The sequence below is a fragment of the Lipophrys pholis genome (genome assembly GCF_963383615.2).
Source record: "Lipophrys pholis genome assembly, chromosome: 4".
Taxonomy (NCBI): Eukaryota; Metazoa; Chordata; class Actinopteri; order Blenniiformes; family Blenniidae; genus Lipophrys; species Lipophrys pholis.
In genome coordinates, this window is record NC_137637.1 from 8,977,750 (window position 1) to 8,999,487 (window position 21,738).

General features: G+C 40.2%; 1 protein-coding gene across 2 annotated transcripts in view; it reads left to right on the forward strand.

The window, feature by feature from the left end:
- Window positions 1-21,738, forward strand: part of phactr3b (phosphatase and actin regulator 3b) — a 122,744-nt gene that overhangs the window by 22,721 nt on the left and 78,285 nt on the right. Inside the window, exon 1 of one of the 2 annotated variants that reach the window (XM_080462398.1) lies at window positions 21,194-21,445. The exons of the other annotated variant lie outside the window; for it this stretch is intronic. The gene's annotated coding sequence lies outside the window, so the exon portion shown is untranslated. Of the gene's footprint in view, window positions 1-21,193; window positions 21,446-21,738 lie in introns of those variants that run through there. 2 annotated transcript variants of the gene reach the window in all.

Genomic DNA, 21,738 nt, shown 5'->3' on the forward strand with positions numbered 1-21,738 from the left:
CGTAACAACAAACGTTCAGCCTCTGTGGTTGAAATTCGATCAAATTCTGCTTGCAAATCAAAACGCTGCTTAAATAGTTCAGGAGAAGGGTTCAGAGAATACCTTAAATCCAGGTTACTAATTGCTGATGTGAGTTCATTAAGTCTAGTATTAATCCTTTTGTTCAAAACAGCAGAGTAAGAAATAATTTGGCCTCTCAGGTAACATTTGAGTGTCTCCCATAACAACGAATATGAAGTTGATTCATTTCGGTTAAAAGACAAAAACTCATCAATAGAATTTGAAATGTGACTGCAAAATTCTTTATCAGACAAGAGAAGAGAATTAAATCCCCAATGTGAAAGGCTGCGTTTATGGGTAGACATTTGAATATCTAATAATAAAGGTGAATGGTCGGATATAACAATACCTAAATAATCAGAGGATTTAACACTTGAATTAAGCCTACTGTCAATAAAAAAATAATCAATCCTAGAATATGAATAATGAACCTGAGAGAAAAAAGAAAATTTCCTACCAGAGGGATTACGAGATCTCCAAGGATCAACAAGACCATTCTGTTTTACAAAATCAGAAAACACTTTAGACATAGCAGATTAATTCCGATTGCGAGGATTTGACCGATCCAAGGTCGGGTCAAACACACAATTGAAATCTACTCCAAGTATCAGCATATGGGTATTCATAAATGGGATATTACTCAACAATCTATTTGCAAATTCCACATCATCAAAGTTTGGGGCATAAACATTCACCAACAAAACCTTTTTCCCCATTAGGGTTCCCGCAACTATAAGTTATCTGCCATTCCTATCAGCGATAACGTCAGTGGATGAAAACTGAACTCTTTTGTTAATTAAAATGGCGACTCCTCTCGCTTTTGAGTTAAAGTTGGAATGAAAAACCTGGCCTACCCATGGGCAATGTAGCCGACGGTGATCTTTAATGCGAAGATGGGTCTCGTGTAAAAATACTAAATCTGAGTGTAAACGTTTCAAATGTGTAAAAACCTTAGATCTCTTAACAGGATTGCCCATACCCTTGATATTCCAGCTGAAAAATCTAAGAGGTGCCTGACCCAACAGTGCTGTGATCTATGTTGCCGTTGACCATTTAAATAAATGAAAACAAAAATGTAAATAATCATGAAGAGCCAAGGTGGGGTGCCCTCCCCACAGTATACCCCTAAACACAAACACACCCAAAGTCCCCATATAACCACAGAACAAAGGGGACAGCAGTGTTTCCTGCAACATCCAAGAGTCATCCACAAAAATATGGAACGACCCAGAGACTGAGCTGAGCTAACAAAAAAAATACAAAGAGAAAAAGGCTAAAGGTGGGAAACTCCCACCGACTTCAAAACTGTATAACAATATGCGCACAATAAAGTATTATAATAATCTAAATAATAAAATATGGAAAGATTCAAATGAGAATAATATGAGAAAACAACAAAGATTAACTTAAATATATTTCCCCACATCACATATATGTAAGCAGCAAAGAACCCAAACACACACAGGCAAAAAAAATAAATAAAAAGGTAAATAAATAATATAATTTAAAGACATGAGAACAGGCCATGTCATGTTCAGAAAAATGCAAATAGCATAAAATGAAACATGATACAAAATAGTATAACCTTCTTATTTAACAACAGTATATATATATATATATATATTAAATAAAACTAAATAACAATGACACTAATTTAGTGAGTGCAGTAGAAAACAAAACAGATTAAGTACTGTTCAAACAAACTATTAAGGCAAGTGAGCCCATAATGTAGTTCAGCTACCAGAACTCACCCAGGAATAATTTTTTTAACATAGTCACTGGCTTCCTCCGCTGAGACGAAATCCTTCTCAACACCATTGTAAGTGATGCGGAGTCACGCTGGATGAAAAAGACCATACCGAGCACCGTCAATGCCCCGGAGTTGACGTTTGACCTCGTTAAATGCAGCTCGAGCCCGAGCTATCCTAGCGGTGTGGTCAGGGAAGACGGAGATGGTCAGGTCTCCAGCTTTAATCCGCTGAAGTTCTCAGGCGCGGCGCAAAATGTCCACACAGTCACCATGATAATGGAACCTGCACACAATGGCCCGCGGACGATCACCAGGCTTGGGTTTCGGCTGGAGGGTCCGGTGGGTACGATCCAATAGTGGCTCCTTATCCAGACCGAACGCTTCCTTCAGTAAGGCGGCTACAACAGTGGTGGTGCTGGTGTCGGGACCCTCCGGTACTCCTACAATCCTGACGTTGTTACGCCGTGATCTGGACTCCAAGTCCTCACATTTATTCTCCAGCTTGGCGACATTGGCTGTGACGGACTTTATAGTGGACTTCATCTCGGTGATGTCATCGGAGCATTCAGTGAGTGCCTGCTCCATCCCGCCGACCGCCGACCGTAGATAAAACATCCCCGAGAGCATCCTTAAGCTCTTTTTTAAATATATCGGCAATATCTTTCCTCAGCGAAGCCAGCAACTCAAGCTTGAGTGCCTCAGTGTCAGGCGAGCTTGGGGCGACCTCCGCAGGAACCAGCGGGTCCCGCGAGGACGTGGTCGGAGTGAGCTGAGCAGGCCGCAGCTGCGTCTGAGTAGTATTGCGGGTTTTCGAGTTCCTCCCAGTCATTTTACTCACTTCAGAGTTGAACCTCCAAACAAAAGGTGTGCCAAAGCAGAATAAAAATGAATATGTGACCAATAAGCGCAAAGGAATGACAATTTTTTAACGAAATCGGCAGGAGCCTCCAAACTCGCGTCCTACTCCATTTAAGCCCCGCCTCGCTCCCCCTTATCCGCTACTCTGACACCATGTATTGTTTTGCCCTTCTACCTGTGGTAGATGTATTTTGCTTAAGAATAATCATGACGATGTCTGTCTTACTCCGTGACTTTATTCACCATCTTGGATCTCGTGACGCCTCTACTCTCGTCATACACTCGCAGAGGCATATTGTCAGATTCTCTCATAGCGAGGGGAACGGTGCTTGTTCAATGATCTGCTCACTTACTGTGAGGTTTTGCAGTCACTGAGCGTGTGGTGGTCCTTGAACATGCGGTGGTCGCTGAACGTACGGTCATCGTTGAACGTACCGCGGCCACTAAACGCACTGCGGCGGCTGAATGTACGGTGGTACACAGCCGGGGCTCCTCCCGACAAGCTTTGAACTATTCGGTGAACACTTATTTTTAATGACATGATACTAGTCATTCAGTAATATCTACAGAGCTGCTTTGCCCCTCATGTCTCTTCTCTTGCTCAAGCTCAAATATGCACAGCACCCCCTGGTGTATTAGATGCGCAGCACAATCAGAAGTAGAGCGGCCTCTGACGTCAGTCTACAGCGCCGCTTGGAAATGCTAAGTTGAATTGAATTTTGATCCTTTATCATTTTCTTTTTCATTTTAATTAAGTCACAGATTAAGCAGCCTTGTCAAAGAAAATGAAAATGCAAGTTGGATGATTGATTACTCATTTTTATTTGAGTCAAAAAATGCAATTTAATCTGAAAATGAAAAAAGCATTTCTGTTAATACACTTCAAATTGATTTTTGAGCCATTTTTGCTTCCATACCAGATGGGCACCCTTCGGAATTCTTTCTAATTTTGAAGAGTGATTTTCATTTCTATCATTACCTCCAACAATGCGATAATCTCTTCAGTTCTTAAAAAAGAAAAGTCACCTTGACTGTAATTCTTATTGTCCAATCTATCTGCTAAATACGGACACAAAGATTGCAAAAGTGGAGAAAGTCCTACCTTCCATCATTTCCCCTGCCCTAACAGGATTTATTAAAAATAGACATTCTTTTTCCAACAGTAGATGTTTGCTGGATGTAATTTTCAGCCTGTCTTCAAATGATTCTCAAGACCTAATAATCTCACTTGATGCAGAAAAGGCGTTTGATGGTGTAAAATAGGACTTTCTCTACCCTTCAAAACTTCGGCTTCAGACCGAAATTTATATCATGGATTAAAGTACTTTACGCGACCCCTCTGGCCGCTTTACCTACAAACAATAATCTATTGCTGTTCTTTGCGCTTCAACGAGGCACACAACAGGGTTGCCCTCTGTCCCCTCTGAACCATTGGCTGCTGCACTGAGGGAGAGTGCTGACGTCACAGGAATGCTTTGTGGGGGTTTAAAGCACAAAGTCTTGCTTTATGCCGATGACAGGTTGCTTTTCATATCAAGCCCCTCAAACAGCCTTACAAAACTACTAGATTTATTTAAAGATTTTGGAAAAATGTCCGGTTATAAAGTGAATTTTAAGAGAAAAAATGCTGATTGGAGAATTTACAGCTCAGCTTTAATTTCCGATTCCCTTCAAAGTCAGCCCCCCAAAATTTTAATATTTAGGAATCTGGATTACGTTGTACATACAGGAACTGTATAAAGCAAACTATCTACCGATACTCTCTGTAATGACACAAGATTTTTAAAAATGGGACTTGCTACCATTATCACTGGGCGGAAGAATAAACACTCTTAAACTGAACATGTTTCCCAAATTTCTATACCTCTTTCAGTTTTTCCCAATATTTTTTAACTAAATAATAAAAAAAAAAATTGAATAGAGTGGAAGTCGTGAAAGAGGAGAAGGAAAGAGTTGTCGAGTCATTTCTTCTTTATTGCTTCACACAGGACAGTAGCATTGTCAAACATTTCACCCGCGACATCGCCGCACTTCCTCCTTCAACACCTACCGCATCACCAACACAGCCCCCACACGTCACCGACACACCCACTCCACTCTGAATGAGGGAACCTCCCTCAAAGTGCACCACAATAGTCAGATTTGTTCCTTTATTTGGAACAAAAAGCACCCTCAATTTAAATATTGTATACTTCAGCATTTTCATAAGCAGGTGGTATGGCACTTCCAAAGTTTTTCATGCTATTACTGGGCTGTAATATTGGCCACAGTGTGGTCTCAGTATGTTGCTGGGCCTGTGCGTGTTCCTACTGCAGCTTCCTTGTGCTTTGATATTGATTCTGGAAGTCACTTTACTGCAGGGGTTGGAGCGTGGTTCTCCCAGAAGAGTTCCTCTCATTTGGTTCTTTGATGATGAACAAGAGAGCAGTCCAACTTCATCAAACCATTTGCTGTCTCCATCATTGTCCTGGAGGAGATCAGAAACGTCTCGCTGTAGAACAAGCGTGATCACTGAGGAGTACAACCTTGAATCCATGAATGGTTTTATACAGCAGTTTTCTGGACACCCAAAGATGTTCTACTAGGCATCATTCATTCCCTCCATACTCAATGGTGGTATACTCCATATGTAGCCACAGCTGCCCTGGGGCAGACTGACGGAAGCGAGGCTGCCAATCTGTGCCATTGGCCCCTCCGACCACCACCCACTCAATCACTCTTAGACTGCATACACAAAGGCAGTTGGGGGTTCAGTGTCTTGCCCAAGGACACTTTGGCAATTGACAATAACAATAATGTTTCCGCCAGTGTGTCCTGACTCACAGTCCATAATCTCCTGGGACTTGGTAGTTTTAGAGTTGACTGTCACCATAATAACAATCGAACTTGGTTGTCTGTCCATACGAATGTCCGTGTACTCCCATTGTTCATGTTTATAGCGTATTGTTCTCTGCTGCATGTGTGTGTGGTTTCATGACAAAAACCAACAACATGCATCCTTTTCAGTGTTTCTGCCATATCTGTGTAAAGAGAAAACTTTTGTGAAACGAAAAAGCAGAAATTATGTTTTCACTTGAAACGTTGTTGTGTGACCGGGGTCTAATATAAAATGCCAGAAGTGAAATCATGAGTAAACGGTAATGAATAAATGAGCAACTGAAGCTATGTTTACTACAATATTTACTTCGTTACTTTTACACGGTGTAAATGTTGTTTTGCAGGTGGGATTTGTGCCCCAGGCCTTTAAGTTTGACAACTTCGGTCCACATCCTGACCCTCATTGGGCAATTTAGGGTCAACTGTATGTTTAGTATCTGGAGAAAACACTTGCAAGCACAAGGAAAGCATCCAAACTTCACAAAGAAAGGCGCAAAAACCTGGAATTGATCCGGGAATTTTGCAGCCTGAGTTGATTGTGGGCTTTGTTATGAAAAATTATTCAGGTCTGCGTCTTCCACTGTGTGCCTAAACTCACCTTTCCAATCATAGAATTGTCTTCCTCATCTCTGTGGGCCTGTGTCGTTATGAGTTCCACCTGTGTCGTCCCTTTCCCTGTGTATTTGAGCCCACATTTACACGTACCTGAATATTAAAAAAAAACTGATATTTCTCTGTTTGGGCCACGCATTTAAGCATAAATGCAGGTACGACTCACCGCAAATGATGAATACGTCCGAATTGTCCCTCCTATCTCCTTATCTGTTCACATTTCCTTAACCCCATAAGTGTTTTGTGTGTCGGCCATCATAAGGACTGTGCAAATTCTCAATAAGCGAAGGAAAGGAGGCTCCTTGCTTCCTTTAGAGCTTCCTTTAGCAGATAAACCACTGATGCTTCCTTTATCAAAGGAGGCGAGCTCATGCTGCCCCACAATTCCTTGCGGCGACAACATTTAAAGGGACCCGCTCATCCGAGCCTTCAGGGAAACTCAGGATGTTGGAAAAGGGGAGCAGATCATGTAAGTTACCAAAGCAATAATCTGCCTTGAACAACTTTAAATCATATAAAACCCAAATGCGCTTTTTGTAGTACATTTTCGGAAACTTGTAGTTCTTTGCGCACCATGGTGGACGTCACTAACTTGCACCGCTGTCGCATTATTATGACGTCACTAAGTGAAAGTGTGCTCCGACTGCCACACCACCATGATTGCCTTTCACTAACTCCTTTAGGAAGCCCTCTAACACCATTCCTTTACCCCGTGACGTCATTCACAGGGTTAAGGTAAAGTCCATAGATAAGAAGATTGGAGGGACTTTTCGGACGTACCCGGTGCTTCCTGAAAACTCCGGCCACAGTGGAGATCTAGATAAACTGTCTCCAGTTGCATCTAAAGGGGGGAGGCGGATATTTACGCTACAATTCGTGACGTCATGTTTTTTTTCCCATCATCCTTATTGGCTATTATGGCTTCCTGCTTCTCGTTATACTGATCCTGACATGTTTGGCTGCTCATAGTAGCTATGAACTAGGTGTATATGTGGGTCGGTGTCAATGAAGATTTTTGAAATGGAGAGGGGGAAATATCTTTTTTTTTTTTTTTTTTTTTTAACCCAGGTACGTGAAAATGTGGCCTATTCCTCCCACTCTCTGTTGTCTGTCGGTTCATTTTGTCAATTTGTCTTTGTCCTGTTCCCTGCTCCCCAGTGTTACCTGTTTGCTCTTTAGTTTTGGATTTTTACCTTCCTGGACTTTTATTTCTGCAATAAACTCTATTTTTTATGCAACCTGGTGAGTCTGCATTTGGGTCCACCCGCACAATCCATAACAATTATGAAGATAACTAATTTATTAGCTCAGTTTCATTGAGTACTGAAGTAGCTTTTCAATGACTTAATAGACAAAAGTCTTGGAAAACTGAAATGGTTACAATATATGTTGCAAATATGAATTCAAAAATTTTAATTGAACCTTTCCCAATAAGGGAGGTGTTTAAATTTCGTCAATCAGTAATGTTGTGGCTTTTTCAGCTCTTTTCAGGCTCTTAGCATGAAAGAAGCATCTGATATCACAACACATAATCAACATCAAACGAATGAATGTGCCACTTCTGTTTAGAGAAGAGAAGAAAAATAGACAGTCTGTCTTTGTCTCCAGATTTGACTAGAGGGCAGCACAAACAGAAATGGTAAAAGTGTACTACCCCTCCCCCCTCTGCGCACACACACATGGTCTCCCTTCCCCCAACCACACAATAACACACACGTCTTGCACACACTTTAAAATGCTTCTGTGGTGCGTTCATGTCCTCGACCAAAATTAAAAAATGTCACCTGGCTCAGGTTTACTGCTGTGTCTGACTGTCTGTGCTCTCATGCTTCATTACGCTCCCCATGATTTGCACGGTGCTTGAGCAATGCCGCCTCTCCGGGTGCGCCCTTAAGATGTCGGTCCTCAGAGGGTTTGATAATCAGGAGCTGCGACCTCCTGATTGTACGGGGTATCTCGTATAAATGCACAAATGCCATAATATAGACCATGTGAAAGACAGAAACGCTGGTCACCGTGCGTGCAGTTGTGGTGCAGATCTACCCAGTGACTTGGCGTGTTTTTGGGGTGGGTGGGGGGCTACTTGACTTAAGCTGTCAGCCATTTACACATAATGTACCTTTTATGAATGTTTCATGTGCTGACCTAATTCCTTTCAGGGGTGAGTAAAAGCAATATGTTGCACATGAGAACACTACAGAACACACAGCTGATCCCTTTGATATCCTCGCCTCTGCACAAAGAAGGGGGAGATGCAGGAATGGGAGGTCGACTGGAAAAGGGAGCTGTGAGATATAATAATTTCTTTGGGATCCAGAATGACACTTTTTCTTTTACAAATATCTACACCACATCCCACTGAGTAGAGGGAGGGCTTCATGGCTCTGAGATGTGATTAAAGGAGAAGTGCTTAAGCCCAGAGTAGGAATAGACTGATCACCTTGACAGACTGGGATATCTCAGCAGAGGGAAGTGGAGGGCAGGGAGGCGGCAGCATCTGCAGAAATCAGTCTGGACTCTGATGGAACTTCCTCTGGAATTAAGTGCCGAAATTAAAAAATAAAAGCAGCTATTTAGGGATGAACTGCTGTTATGACACAGCAATGAGATAGTATGGCTGCTTCAAAGAAGCCAAAATTGACACTCATGCTTTGTATCTGAATAGATTCATTGTTTTTGTTACTTATTGACAACCATTTTTCACACAGCTACAAAAGGCAGACATGAGAGAAAGTTAAAAAGCTGTGTTGTGAACTCAATGTCTGACATAAACCGTATTGCAACTATCTCAATCAAGTATTTCAGTATAAAAATACACATTTCCAATGGAAAATTCAGTGAGTTAGACTTTAATCCTAAATACAAGTGAGTACATTGAAGGAGAAGCACGTCCCCATCCAAGATGTCCACCACATTGGCACGTTAGCTCCAATTATATGTTTGCGTTTACTTATATATCTGTCTATGATTACTCATACAGTATATCTGTTTACTAGCATATGCCACCATTATTTTGTTTCCTTTTGCCTATCATCATGTTGCTGTTATCTAATGAAATTAAACTGAAAAATCTGCTGTGTACTTGTAGACATCATGGTATGAATGCTACTGTTTCCATCCAGAGCTCCAGTGCTGACAGCACCGTTGGCCGATCTGCACAGATGAACTTCCCCATCATTTGTTCCTCCATCTCTGTCATGGTACGAGTGGAGAACACTGAAATACCCAGGCAAGGGGGTAGCAAGTAAATTGGTGTTTTTAACCTATGGGTGCTTGTGTTAGTCGGTTTTCTACTCCAGTACACCAGTGCCTTTAGTTGTTAATACCACACCACAAAAATCCAGGTTGTAATTGCCTGTGACGCGATAAGACTCCATTGAGACATTATTTTTTGGGACATTTTCATTGTATTTTGCACAAGAAAATATTGTTGAAAAAAAAAAAAGTGAAAACTGAACAATTTTCTTGGAAGAAATTCAAATTTTTCAGGTTTTGTAACAAGATATTGAATTAAATGGGGCCTTTTTCAAAATGCCAAAGTAAAACATTAGTAAATGTTGTTATTTAAAGTTTTTAAGATATATTACACTGAGCAAAGTGGGCTTTAACCTCTTTAGGGCTGCAAAATATATAAAAATTGCATAATTATTGTGATATCAATAATATACATATCAAATGCCAGTATGATTGACTGAATAGAGGTCAATTTGCTACAATAGTTTTAAACATGGAAGAAAAGTCACAATTAATTCACAAAAATTGTGTGAGTGACAAATAAAAACATTTTAAATGATTGTGCCTAAAATAACAGTGCTGTTTCTCTGTCAGACAGTAACATCATCTGCCCAAGCATTTGCATTCATCACAAATCATGCAAGTTTCATAGTGCTCAACAATATTTTTGCTCATGAGGGCCAATATGGATTTATTTATTATATAGTAGTAATAGGTGGGTTGAAAACCATGAAATTTGTATATTATATTGATGTTTAGCATCAATTTATATGCTCCGAATCTTCGGGGCTTTGTTTGTTTGTGTCATGACATTGCCATGCAACGCTTTTTTTAACTAAACAGCTTAAGGCCCTGTGGACACAACAACTAGGCTCTGTTTTTTTGTGAAAATAGAAAACTTTTATTACAATTTTGGTGTCCATGTTCACGACAATGGTACTTGGGTCGCGGTAGTTTCATTACGAAACAAACCACGAGCACCTAATGTCGTCTAATATCGTGCAGTCCGTTAACATCAGATTTATGAAAACATAATTCTAAGTAATTTGTATCACAGCTTTATTATGTGTGCAGATCTTTTCAAGCTTCAAAGCTTCATTTGGAAGGAACCTCCCCACATCGCTCCATAAATAAATAATTCTGCGAGTATTTACCACTGGAGGCCACCTCGATTTTATCTCCTGGCTTCAGCAGATGCACTTAGCCCCTACTAGCTCATATCTGTGTCCCCCCGGTCAACCTTTCAGCTCAGTTTGAGTTGTTAAGGCTGGTTGAAGCGAGGTATCCTTGGATGGTTAATAGTGCTCAACACAAGCACCTTGTCTGATTCACACCTCTCGTATGATTATTATTAATCATTCAGTTGCATAACGGTCACATGTCGCAGTATTGGAAGACCTGAAGTGATTGTTTATGTCTTTTATCAATCAACTAATTTTATTTAGACTCCACGCTCTTGGTCGGACCATACTATGAATGATCCTGGGAGTGTAAAGCGGCTTGGAGGTTTCTGGCCTAGTCCTAGCCTTGAAACATCCTCTTCAGAGAAATCCCACTCACAATTTTGTTTGCAGCTCACAAAGTCGAAGCCGTGTCCCTCATCTGTCACTGTGACGCTGCACTGGCTTTGCAGGCCATGTGGCTCTACCTGATGAATGATTCAGCACATTTAAAGGAGAGCAGCACCAGAGCACTTTTTGGGTAACTAAAATTTATGGGTGAAATCTGGCAGCGCTTCCACAATGTGAGGCCTGTTAAAAAATGTAATTAAAAAATAAAAAAATTAAATCTCCCACCTGCTGCGGTCAGAAATCTGCAGCTCTGGATCCACATGTGGTTCTTTAGGCCCGGTATACACGCCCACATTTTGAGGTAAAAATATAAGGCTTTCGTTATATTTTTGGTTCCCGTTTCCATGACAGTGCGGGACTGAAACACTGAAAATGCACCTTTCTGAAAACGGCTATTAAGATGGAACTATTTGAAAACTCCATCTCCATGGAAACAGGGGAATAGCTTCGAATGGGCATGAGCACCTCGGCCGTAGTAAATAGTTCTTGTGTACTCACCATTGTTAACGTTTATAGCATAATGTTCTTTTAGTATGTTTGTGGTTTGATTACAAAAACAAACGGCACCCATAAGTGGCCCAACATGAAAACATTTTCATCATTCTTGCCGTTTTCATGTAAACGGGCATCAAAACATTCTTCAAAATGATGCGTTTTGACTCGAAACATTAAATGGTAATCGGGGCCTTCGCTGTAGTGGCTCCATGACGGTTTCAGCAGTAGCAGCAAGTAGACAAGGGAGGACGAGTGAAGTCCGCAGTTTGGAGATTCTTTAATATTGAGAATGAATAAAGTAAGACGGACTGTAAATTATGTTGGGCTAAAATATCAAGAGGAGGAGAAAGATAGTCTGATGATTATGATGTTGGTGTTGTACAGAGACATTTGGACCAGCAGAGTTAACCTGATGTTGTTAGTTTAACTGCTACTCTGAGCCGTGCTCCATGCTAAAGGGTTTTGTGGCTCACACACCAGCAATTCTACATGTTAAGCATTATTTAAGTATGACTGATGCACTCATTAACAGTGAGCTGGAGCGTGTGGTAGCGCACAGTGAACCCCCTCCTTCTCCAGTCTGCAGTTCATATAGGGCTGTTCGTAGATAGACGCTATGTACTGCTATATGTGTACTGTAGAGGCAGTCGAATACTGGCCCATTCAAGGCTGTTGACAATGTGCGTAACTTCACTGCAGAGGCTGTGCGGAGCTGGTTTGCCCCAGTGCATAGCCTTTACATATTTTTGCGTCAAGTATAAGTTAGGCTTAATAGCATTTAATCAGTACTCACATTGTTACTCTCTTACTCTAGTAGCTAAAAGTTAGTACGCGTCCTTTAAAAAAGTGCTATTGAATACTATTTGTTTACATTAGTATTCTTCAATTGAAATATATATAATAGAACAATTCCAAACCAACTATTTAATAATGTGATTCTTGCTATTTTCAGTCATTTGAGATGGTAGACAAATGGCAGCCCAGTGAGTGAGTTACTTGGTTAATGGCTCAAACACAGGAGCTCGCCTGTCGTTGAGGTTTCAAATCATTTGTAAAGTGCTCCGGTGCAAATTGTCCAACAAATGGCTGCAGGTTTGGGAGGTATTCTGCTGATGTAGACCGCGTTGCTCCATTTCCGTCAGCTCCCTTGTGACTGCACAGCACTTAAATACGTCCCCTTCCCACACACTCACACACATCAACAATCCCATACATTCTGATTCCATTCTTCAATTACACTGCATTATTCATGAAAATTAAAATAAGCCCCCAATGGTTAGCAGAAATGGTACATTTTTGGTTGTTAATCAGTAAATGACTGCATTCTCACATTTACTAAAGCTGTCCATTAGATCTCCATTTTGTGAGGAAGTCATTATTCTAGTGGTGGGTCATCTTTTTATGCATTATCATATTAGCATCCCATTAGCAGCACATAATTGCTCTCTGCACATCATTTACTTATTATTATCATCCAAACTGTGTCATTGTGTGGATTTTTCTGCACTGAGGTCAGGGCAGTTTTGTTGAATGGAAAGTAAATGTGCCTGCAGTGGAGAAACATTTATGAGAGCACGATGAGCATGAGAGCTGCAGCTACTGTACATGGACTCAAAGTAATCCCATTCAACCCTGATTCCATTAAAATTCCATCATAAAACAGTTCTATCTGACTATATATTGGCTTCACCCAATTGGATTGGAGGAAGTGGTGTAGCTCTTTATCAGATTCCATGTAAACAGGGATTTCTTACCTCATAAGGATCATGTTATGTAGTGCTTTGGCAGTTTGGCTATCGATAATGATTAAGAATTATCAAAGTTATTAATTATGTTATTAAAAATTTAATCTGATCTGTATCAGATACCTCAGGAGCACCACCTGTTTAACAGGAAATTATAGCCAATTCAGTTAGATCAGTCTCATAAGATATACTAACCTATTAATTTGGAATTTGAATTAATAGTTAGATTAATTACAGTTACCAGAATTAACAGTAAAGCTTGAAGGATTTTGGAGTTCTTGACACTGAAGAGGTCTTATTAATGACTTTTATGCTCATTAATAAAGCAGCAAGTATAATTCCAAAAATTCTATTTATTTACAATGAAAACAAATAAAACACAGATTCTAACTACCTATAAACAGCTTGGTGTGTTGAGAGAGAGAGAGAGAGAGAGAGAGAGAGAGAGAGAGAGGTGGAGGGAGTGTGTGTGGGACGTGTGATGGAACTACAAAACAAGATGACGGACCACAATAAACTACATTCCAAATGGAGGTTACCAGAGAGCAGGAAGTCTGTCCTCGGTCTCCACCATGTGTTGGGAGAACAATAGAACATGGAAGCTCGTCTTTAGCGTTGCTTCCTGTGTCTCTGTTAAAGGCCCATTTCTAAAATGAGTTCATGTGAAAATGATTTGTTGTGTTAAATGTTTGGAGTTGTCAGATGGTGTTCAGTTACGTGTGTGATGTTGTCTTTGATGTGATTTGTGTAGGGTTGCTAGTTAACAAGTTAGTAAAGCAAACATTAGCATGCAGATCCTGTGTCTGTGTTGTAAATAAACATGGCGGCCGCATAGTGGTACGACTCACGGTCCGTATTCTATTTTTATTTTCCAGATCAGTAGTTTTATAGTTGAGACTCACCCCTGATAGCATCCGATGCGTCATCAGTCCATGTGGATGTCGGGTTCTCTCCATTTTCTCCCCGTTTATAGTGTATTATTCTCTGCACACACATCTGTGTAGTTTCATTACAAAATCACGCAACAGCTCCCTCCTGTGGCCCGGCATACTAACTACATCGTTGTCTCTGTGTCAGCTGCTGCAGTGTAAACACACTCCTTTTTTTTTTTTTTAACGGATTAGGTGTTGTCACGTGAAACATTGTCGTGTAAACAGGGCCTCAGTCTTTTCACCCCTGGAAGTTCTGCAGTGAAGTAGCCTTAACACTCGAGGGCGTAGAAGGATCGGTCATGAAACCGCATAAAATTCTTGGTTTTGCTTATTTTCCAGGCATAATGAGCAATTTGACACAAAGACTGACATTGATACTGCAAAATTGTACAAGCTTGCTTCCTGCACTGTGTTGTCTACCATAATTTCCGGACTATTGAGGGCACCTGAATATAAGCCGCACCCACCATATTTAAAAAGGAAAAAAAAGATCGGAGTTACATGATGCACCTGAACGCATCAGCCATGTATTGGTGGCATGAAGCTTGCTAACCTGTAAAAATCCATGAATTAGCTGTGTCATTGTTTAAGCCGCAGGGTTCAAAGTGTGTGGAAAAAAGTAGTAGCTTATCATCTGGAAATTACGGTATATTATTGGAGATGAGCTAGATGACGCCGCAGCCAGAATATTCTACCCTGAAGCAGGTCTAAGCAGACATCTAATGCTGCCATTTCTGGTCTTTCCTTAGCTTATATCGAAAAGAAATTGCCCCCGCGGTCTGGGGACTTCCGCCAATCTGAGTTTATGATGCCTCATAAACTCATTCAGAATTAGTCTGACCCTTCTGACAGTGGTGACTGTTTCAAGGAATGCCAAAATCGAGCAGCGTTTCTCCAATAGAGTGTACATTTACTACATGATCACCTGGATCGCATGTGGAGTTTTTCAACATAGAGAGTACTGAACAAGTTGCAGAATATACATGCGAACAATCAGTCGAGCGAAGAAATCCATCTGCAGTACTTCCGGGTGAAGCTGGGTGTGGGACCATGTGTCACAAATGGTCAACATAACAGTCCATTTCTTCAGGGGCCCCAGGGAAGGGGTTCCTCAGGCGACTCAAGCCTATTCATTTTTCAATGTTTTCCTCAGCAGCAGGAAGGGAGCCCTATTGGGGAGATTTTCAACATGCCGTTGCAGTCTGAGGAGGTTGTCAAGTTGTGTCGTTGATATCGATGATATGGAGCCTTCTACGACTCAACAGCAAATGGGGGCTACGTTCATGACATATTGTTGTTGCAGTCAAGAGTTCTAACACGTTGTCATTGATGTGTATCAATATCAGCGCTCCCTGGGGGGCCATTTTCAGTATGGGGATCAGGTAATTGCCTAGTCTGTTGCAACAACTCATTATATAATTGAGTGTGGGATTGTCAAAAATTAACTACATCACAAACCACACAGAAAAAACGCTTCTTTCTTCTTTCTCCACAACAAAATGGCTTGAGTCTTAGAATCATTACACTTTGTTTGTCATCACAGGACTGTACAATTACTAGCAAGCTGAATATTTCAGTGGCACAAAGACAAATTTAGTAGCACACACAGGTGCACGGTTTGATATGTTTTTTATTGCTGAAAATCCATTTGATTATGGTAAAAAATGCATTTACTTAGGTTGTCTGGCAATTGAACTGGTTCTTTCTGTAACAACTTTCTGCCATGAAAAGAACAAGACGAATGATGTGACAAGTTATTCACTATTGAATATCAGATGATTAAAATGCAAAAGTTATAATTTTTTAATATTAGATAAATATATTTCTTAATGTTCTGCCTCTTACTAAAACCTTAAGTAAAACAATGGATAGTAAAATAGACCCACTCAGTTTGAAACTCAATACAGCGAATTTGGACAATGAAAATAAAGCATAATAAATAAAGATTTGTTTTTTTTCCCAATAACTCGCATTGCTCAGTGCAAATATCTGGCCATCAAAACTAAATAAAAGTGATACCTCTCACATCAAATGGACAAGCTCCTGTACTCCTGCACTTTACAGCCTTGTATTCAATAATTTGCATGTCAGAGGATTTCTTCAGTGTCAAACATGAACTGACACACAAAAGGTTGAAAAACTCTGGCCTGAGCCAAAGAGACTAAATATGTTCTCCTCCTGTCATTTGCAGCCATAAATTGCTCACATATAGACTTTTTGTCCAATAAGGCTCCAATGATGTTTGAACTTACTATGAACTTTCATAAAACACCTGCTGTTCTATGTTATTCTCTTTTACCTGTTGCTCTGCTCCTGTCCCTCCCTCTCTTTGATTGGCTGCCACAAGCCCATTATGTCCCTGCATGGCATTCATGTATTTACAACAGACATTACATATTTTAATGTACAGTAACAGCATTTGACTTACAAAAGCTCAAGAAATAAAGTCAGTGTTAAGGTTCTTGTCATACAGAATAAAGACTTTTAACAACTACTTTATTTTAAGACCTTCCCTCCAGCCCTGTGCCGTCCTCTCCTCCTCCTGCCTCCTTCTTACTGCTAAACATACAGAATTCCTTCAGAGATGTTAATTGTGCAGAATACATGTGACCCATTATTTAACTAGACTGGAGGAAAAAAAAATCACCTCTTGGTCATGATGGAGCATCTCACTATATAAATATGCAGAACACTCGTGGTTCACCTGCTGATCACCTGATCAAAATCTAACCTAAACTCTTATCGTGCTGTGAAATAATGAAACAACTATTGAAAATGTATCTTTAAATACAAATCAACTTGACGTCAGTCCTCACATGTTCTTTTCTCTGGATCTATTATAATCAATAATATGGTTTTTAAACTTTACCTCTCACCCCGAAGCTCCACCTCCTCTCCGGTTTCCTCCCTGGATAGATTACAGTTCATCTCATCATAAAATAGTTTGTTTCAAAAGTATTAGGAGCTAATCCATATTTCACTCATCAATTTAAGAGCTGAACTTCTTGTGTCGTGTAACATTACTCACACTGACATTACTCTTAAAAAAAAAAAAAAACAACTCTTGTTGCAGTTTCAGCCTTTTCTTCTGTGGCATTGTGCTGAAATAAGATGACAAACCATTTATTCCAGTGTTGATGATACTCAGGAACACTGACAAAGTTAGCAGTTAAATAAAGGACCAATGACCGTCCCAGGATTAAGGCTTCTTCAACAGATTTTGTTCCTAAATATGAATGTAAACGAAAAACATGACGTAACAAATGAGCCATATTCTTTGCAGCATTCCCTACAAACTGTTTTACCTTGTTCAAAAGAAGTCCTGTAATTAAAATAAACCCACTGTCCACTGCTTCTGTCTCCCCGAAACACTCGAGCCTTTGAGGGAGGGGGCGGGGCACTGACGGGACGCTGTGCTGCACTGTCAAAATAAAAGAACGTGAGTTTAAAATGTCAAAATGAGAGTATTTTTCTCCTCCACGGTATCATTAATTGGGGGGACAAATGCGCAAGTCTCCTAAATTATGGGGGACACCCCCCCCCGGTTCCTACGCCTATGCTTGAGGATATTTCAAACTACATTTTAGATACTTTCGAGGTGCGTTAGTTAGAAGTAGTTATTCCAACACTCGTACCCTCTGATTAGAAGGAATGGAGATCAATTACACACATTAATAAAATCAAAGTTACCTCAAGTGGTCAGATTATTGCAGCTGCACTGAAGAGTCAGATTTTATTTCTTTAATTTCAAATGTTTAGTTCCAGTGAACATTTTGATTTAGTTTTAGGATAATTCTCTAAACCAATAAGTAACAATCAGAAAAGATCAGTATGGCTCAAAGTGCTGTGCAGAATATAATAGAATAGAAATGATTTTATAGTGTTGATGGTCAGAAAGCGTTAGAAACAGTTAGAAATACTTTTATACTCTTAATTCATCAGCAAAGCAGTTCTTCTGATTGGATGATTCCTGCAGAATTTTTCTCATAAAGATGTCTTGTTGCAGTGCATCTCACTTTCCTACCTATTGTCTAAGACCATCGTGTTCACTCGCTTTTAAAGATACAGAACCTGTTTCCATTTTTATGTTTTCATTTCAGAAAAGTTTCATGTTTACACAGAAACATTTTGAAAATGATATCTGTTTACACAGAAACAGCAGAAATGCGAAGTAGTTTACATGTTGGGCCACTCGTTGGTCAACTGTAAAACTACCAACCTTCCAAGTCCCAGGAGAATACCAGGAGTCATGACACTCTGGAGGCCTCAACTGTTGCTATTGTCCATCTACTAAGCATGTGCGGACGAGCTATTTACTACGGCAGTGGAAAACAAACAACCAAAAGGCAACAAAATTTGGCTTTGTTTTTGCTTGATTACATACAGAAGTGCACTCTGGTCCAGACGTCTGTAACCCTTTGTGACCAGATGAATGGTTTTTCACCACTTTCTACCAAATAAAATTCATCTGGAGCTGCAAAACCTGTTCAACATCCCTTCCACTAGTGTTTGGCTTCACCGTAATGTTTATGCAAATTTCTGAGGGCATCCATCGATTTTAACTGGTCAATAAGCTAAAATTCCACTGTCATTTCTGCTTAACTATTCTGGCTAAAGAAGTGTCATAAAATAACTCTTCAGTGAACTAGTTACTTCATCAAGGATTATAACTTTTTATCGGCTGATGGTAATTCATGAGCAAAACCTTTCTGCTCACCGTCGCTTCTCGGCTGTATTAAATGAAACCTCATAAATATTGAATGAATTCTGTTTGCTGAGTGGCCAACATGATTGTTTACACTTTTTGCTTACCGCTGGAGTGTCCCTGGGGCAAATCCAGCCCTTGACTTATTGACTTGTATCATCTCCAATGTTACTCAGGTCCTTCCACTGTTAATGTACGAGTGGCCCTTTAGAGGATTGATGAGAAACCATGAAGGCTTTGTTTACACACCTTGTAATGCCTCCTGACTAAATAATTATGTGTCTGTGCGGCCTCAGAATTCATCTGTCAGCTGATTGCAGTAATACTGAAAATCTGCTTTGAATTGTCAAAGGAATGTATGAGTGATGAATGGGGCTTTGTGGTAGTTTAATTGCTTCTTTTTTTACTTATACTATATTCTCTTGACTTTTAAAACCTGCCTAATTTAAGATTCACATACTGTGCTGTTGTAGACAAAGTCGCTAAGTAGCTCTGTGGAGAGAAAAATATTCCATTGCTTTTCCTTTCTTTGTACTTTGTTTTTAAGGAATTTTTACAAATTTTGGATGCATATCAATGTCACTTTAAAGTCAAATACCAGTGAAACTATGATACTTTCATCACCACTCTGCTATACATTTGCATTTGCTCTAATGCCAACAATTAGCAGAAGATGGTGTGCTAATCTTCAGAACACTATTGTTTATTAAACGTCAACTTGGTTGTTATTGGTGGAAATATTGGAAAATTGTAGAGATGCATCAATACCAGATACTGGTATCTGGTCCAATACTGCAGTGTTTTTATACTCATGAACGGTCCCTGATACAACCCAGCGAGTAATATGTGACGTCATCCATCTGCAACTTCAGCCGCAGGGAGACAGGGGGATTTTTTCATATTAATGGCAATGACAAAAGTAAGACAGACTGTAAATTATGTAAATTACACCTTGTGTGTGATTGTCTGTCTCTGTGTCGGCATTGTGATGGACGAAGGCAAATGTAATATGCCTTCTCGCATAGTCAGTTGTCAATTAAATTAAGTGCTATAGAAGACAAATTGCAAAATTAGTCACCTGGCTAGCTCAGCTGGTAGAGAATGGGATTTACAATCTCAAGGTAGTGGTTTCTTGTCCCATGCCGGGCGCCACCTTCCCGTGGGCTCACCACCTGCAGGAAGGTTCTTAATCTGTCCAATGTGATCTGGGTGACAGTGCTCAGACTGCCACCACCCAGAAACGGATAAGCGGGAGAAAATGGATGGAATTGCAAAATTAACTGGGTCACATAATAGTTCATTTGGAGAAGGTGCTGCAAAAGGTAAACACGACGTAAGGATCTTTGATCTATTTTATGTTAAATTACATTATGTCAAAATATTGATTTAAAAATTATTATATTAAAGTATTACAGCTTTATAGTCTCCTAATGCTGCATTCTCTCTCCGTTAATTCAAATGGAGACATATGTGTTCAATTATGATATTTCAAACATCTTATTTGCGCAGCGGTGGAGTGGTTGGAACTCTCACCTTATGGATGTTGTGGGTCTGAGTCCAGGCTGGGTCTATTGTGCGGGCTTTGCATGTTCTCCCTGTGCATAGCTGTAGGTACCCTGGCTGTGTAAAATAGTCAGAAATGCATCCAAGTTCTATACTGCTTCATTAGACTAAGTCATTCACATTCAGCTATAAAAAAAACAAGGAATAAGGAAGGATGGCTTTATTCAAATGTATACATTTATATACACTTGATGATCTTATTCACATTTTTGCATGGAGTTTCATCCATTCTGGATGCTGCATGATGCTACAAATAAAGATGAATGAGAAGGTCAGTGTGCATGAGTGTGAGCACCTAACTAACACTTTAGGGCTAGATGTTGTAATGTTTTTATAAATGCTGTACCATCTGTTTGGTATTGTGGTATGTTTCCTTGTGTGTTATGTTGTATATGTATTGTAATGTGTGGTGTTTTTTAGCGTGTGGTATGTTTTACATGTATTATAGTACTTATGTATGTTTGTGTTTGGTGGTATGTTTTTACCCCATGGGACTGCAGGTTCTGAGCTAAAACTGGCATATTTACAACACTGTGTCTGTTCATCAATATGCACTGTCCCATTCAAATAAATTAATAAGTTAAATTAAATGAATGGGGGGCTTATTTTTATGAGTTGAATTAAATAGATCTTTACAAACTAGGGGGACCCTTCCACATGTGTTGCTCCGGCGTTGCTGACGCTGCCGTGTGTCCATGAACGCACCACGCGTGTTAACTGTACGCCAATGTTTTGCAGTACGCACTCGGTGTGTGTGCCAGATTCTTCGCCCTCATCCTCCCGCCGGGAGGGGCGGGGTCGGTGCGATGGCAACAACCCGCGGCGGCTCGCTGAAGAGGTCCACACGCGTCCCTCGCGTCGCTTTCACACATTTGTACAACTTCAAGAAGGATTGTTCCAGTAAGCGTTTTTTTTTTCTTATTTGTGCGGGATCTTAAAAATAACATTGAAATCGTTCGTCTCCGAGCAGTCAGCGAGCCTGTCGGCTCACATGATGTGAGTACCGCGCGCCGGAGCTGAAGGATAATCCGTGTGTGTTTTAAGTAAGTTTCACCCTGTTTTCTATTCACTAAAGCTTATTTATTAAAGACTCGTCGGTGGATATAACACTTCTCCTAACGTACACCTCTTTGTTTTTGTGTTTTCTTCACTTCGTATCTCAGTCTTGACTTTTTCATATGCAGACATCACAAGTCAACATTTAAATCCTCTCGATGAGACTTTAAGAAATGTATTTGACGTTATTAGTGGTTTTTCATCATGAGCACTTAGGGGTGAGGAGTGATGAAGATGGTGTGACATCTCCATGTTTCTGCACCAAGTGATGACAGTAACT